Source organism: Frankliniella occidentalis, unplaced genomic scaffold, assembly GCF_000697945.3.
Source record: "Frankliniella occidentalis isolate FOCC.00 unplaced genomic scaffold, Focc_3.1 Scaffold281, whole genome shotgun sequence".
Taxonomy (NCBI): Eukaryota; Metazoa; Arthropoda; class Insecta; order Thysanoptera; family Thripidae; genus Frankliniella; species Frankliniella occidentalis.
The window spans coordinates 303815-307211 of NW_026267407.1; the positions used below are offsets into that span (position 1 = coordinate 303815).

A 3397-nucleotide genomic window follows, 5' to 3' on the forward strand; every position below is an offset into this window, starting at 1 on the left:
GCCGCCCTCAGGAGCCCGGCCTTTACCCTCCCCTGCAGACGATCGGCGAGCAAGCTCACGCAAAACGCAAGTGGCAGAGGTCCGTAGGGTCGTGACCTGGTCGCAGTTAGCCGTAGGGAAGTGAGGGGGGGCCGAACACCGGCGCAGGGATACGAAGGACAGGTTTGGGGAAAGAGGGGGGGGGGGTCGCTTTACCCTGCGCGACAAATCACCCAGCACCCGTGGCTGCTTCGGACGCATAGTGGCGTGACCACGACAACCACTACCACCCCCGCCTTATACCCGCCTCAGTCGCGAGGGTGGGTCTCTGCGGGGAGTGCGATGCGCAGCACCACAACCTTACTCGTCCCGCGCGGGCGACCTTCGAGCCCGCCACACTAACAAGCTGAGGGGGGGAGGGGGGCTAAACAACGAGAGTGAGTCGGTTAAGACGAGCGAGTGAGGCCTATTCGGTGAGGCCCAACACCCCGCAGGCCGCACCAATCTGATTGGAATGATGAGAGCATACCGGGAAGGAGAGCAAAGGAGTGAGGGAGAAAAGAGGGGCAGGAGACACGAGGGCGACGTTATACAGTAGCAGTAGTACAGAACAAAAATCCTTATATCTAAACATGGTGAGATCTTCCTTCTTCATGGCGGAGTCTTGTTGGCGCGTTGCATCTGCCTGGAAAATAAAGAGAGAGAGGGAGATATAGATAGATACTTGTCGTGCTGCCTACGAGTGCTTTCCTCCAGCCTTCGTCACCCGCGCGCCCGCAGCCGCAGGCAAGCGAAAGACAAGGGAGTGAGTTGGGCTGCCTACCTGGCAGGCTGAGTGGCTTGGTCAGGCTATGTAGCTGTGGGACTCCACAGGGGCTGCAGACGACCCCACCAGTCCACCTAAAAAGGAATATGAGCGCGTTAAAGTGGAGCAGTACTACAGCAAAATGTACCCCCCACCCCCTCCCCACCAATTAACCTCTCCTTCTTCCTACCAGTTTACAGTGTCTCTTCTCCTTCCCTTAAAATTTAGTAAACATACTGCTGCAAGAAATGTCACGATGTCACCTATTATATCTAAAGACATTGAACACATCTCTTCCCAGCCACATGTGACAAAATGAAACTCACATAACTTTTAAAAAATGCAGACCATCTTAGAAAAAATATTTGCTGCATCCCCTCCCCCGTTTCTTCTATTCATTTTAGCCATGCCATTGGCCTGGGAGAGCATATGCCATGTGGCTGAAAACTGAACAATGTATCTGAAACTAATTTGTAGTCCCCAATGAACAGTGGTCCGGCACAGACTACTCGATGAAAACTTGTTTCGGTGCAGCAAATCTGTCGGGACTTGTGAGCTACCTCATATCCAAAAGGACACTTTACTTACAAATACATTCAAGTTATCAAACACACAACATAATACTCTCTCCACCAAAATCAGCTGGCAAATCTTTTACAAAGCTAAACACCAAGTGACAGCTCACCCTCCTGCTGGAAATGACATGGCAAAAGTACAAGATTCGATTTAAAAAAATAATTGATCCCATTCTCTTCCATAATGATTTCTTGAAGTAAACATAATTTCATTTTCTTCCTACTAAGAAAAGCAGTCTTTTACTTTGGTATTGAGGTATCTTTTCCATATTTCACTTTAAAAAGAACTGAGGGATTACTGTCTTGTTATCCTCATGGTATTAAGATCATCACTCCCTTCCCCTCTAAAAGGCACTTGAAACAGAGAACATTGATCTCTCAATAGTTCTTTTAACGAACATAAGCATGTTTAACATGGGGTGACAGCAGCAGGGAAGTGCTGGCACTATCACAGATATGAAAAACTGTTTTAGTAAGAAGGACAATGTTTGACTCTAAAGTTTCTCATACTCCAACCCTTTAGGTACAACTCTTTTATCTTCTAAAAGTGAGTTTTCAAAGTTCTTAAAATGTCTGCACTTAGCTTTTGATCCTATTCTCCACTGTGGCAAAGCCCCGTCAGCAGCAGGTGGGAATCGTTGCCACAGCAGCCAAAGGCGTTCTGAAATGCAGAAGAACAGAAACAATTCAAAAACGGAGTTCTAATCACTTCAATTGCCTGTGTGTAGAAATTATTCAAAGATTTTATGGTTCAGAAATATATAGCAGATCCTTGTACGGAATGAGAAGAACAACGCTTTAAGTAGTTGTCTATTGGTTAACTATAATACATGCAAGCCACACATCTTATAAACAAAACATACCCTCAGATTAAGAATGTGCTGAAAAGTTACCTCTGAGGGTAGTTTATGATTTACAAATCAATATTCATGATTGATTAAAAGCAGTGCACATATTCTCTGATTTTGAAAAAAAATTACACACTCTCTATGGTATTTTAATTGTTAAGACTAAGAGGAAAATAATAATACACCCACAACTGCAATTACTTTGAGAACCTTCAAATCAGTTTCCAATTGACATAAATTATTACACTGAAGCAATAGCTACAAATTACCATCAACAGTAACTAAATGCCCAGTCCTGATGAACAGATTATGATCACAATCACTAACAAGTAAATTTCACTGAAAGAACACACGCTCACTTGAGAAATAAAAGAAGGAATAGAAAAATATTTCTCCCCAAACTACATCACACATTCTGTTGAAAACGTTTACAGTAGGATCCTCTGTCTGTATGAAATGACAACCCATAAGATTTTTAACCTAATCCCAAATGTATGACGATTAGAATGTGTTAAAAAATGGTGACACTTACCTGTTTGTGTTCCACATTTTAGGGGCATAGTCAACAGCAACTGTCTAACATTTCTTTCCTCTTGCTTTGACAAAAAATCAATGTGCATTAGCGTCCAGTCAGCTTAAATATGGCACTGTGAACCACTGAAAAGCAACAAAACGAAACATGCATTCATATTCTCTCAAATGGACAGAAAGAACTAGAGTATAGTGAGTGGAGGTCTTACCTTGAGGTTTCACCAAAGGGACGGACTGAGAATCGCTTGGTTTGAAGTCTGTTGAATATCAAATTCAAAAGTCCACACAGACCTGACATCCCAGCCTTGCAACTGTGAAGTAGCCTCTATTGGGTTCCACAAATTCTTCCTTTTAAAGAAACTGAAAGAATAAGAAAATTAAATGGTTAACTGTTGGAAAAAATAACAACAGTCTTTGTCTTTAACATTGTAAACATTGACCATTGACAACTGCAGACAGGAGACAAATTTCCACAGTTATAAAAAGAGTAGAAAAGAGTAGACAACAATGTTTGAAACACATCATATCAGCTCCCAAATGCAACATTTTTCAAAAGAAAGCTACAGCCCCTTTTTCTGCACCAACAAACTATTTGCATATCAGAAACAACCAACAGAAACAGCAAACTTTCAAAAGCAAAGAAAATAACCACAATACTC

General features: G+C 42.7%; 1 long non-coding RNA gene across 1 annotated transcript; it reads right to left on the reverse strand.

Moving 5' to 3' along the window:
* Positions 1-553: 553 nt before the first annotated feature.
* On the reverse strand, positions 554-3086 carry LOC113214921 (uncharacterized). The gene is made up of 4 exons (XR_003303866.2): positions 2948-3086; positions 2740-2864; positions 803-2020; positions 554-664 (listed from the first exon to the last, which is right to left on the reverse strand). It is a non-coding gene; the product is annotated as an uncharacterized LOC113214921 (long non-coding RNA).
* Between the last annotated feature and the right edge of the window lie 311 nt (positions 3087-3397).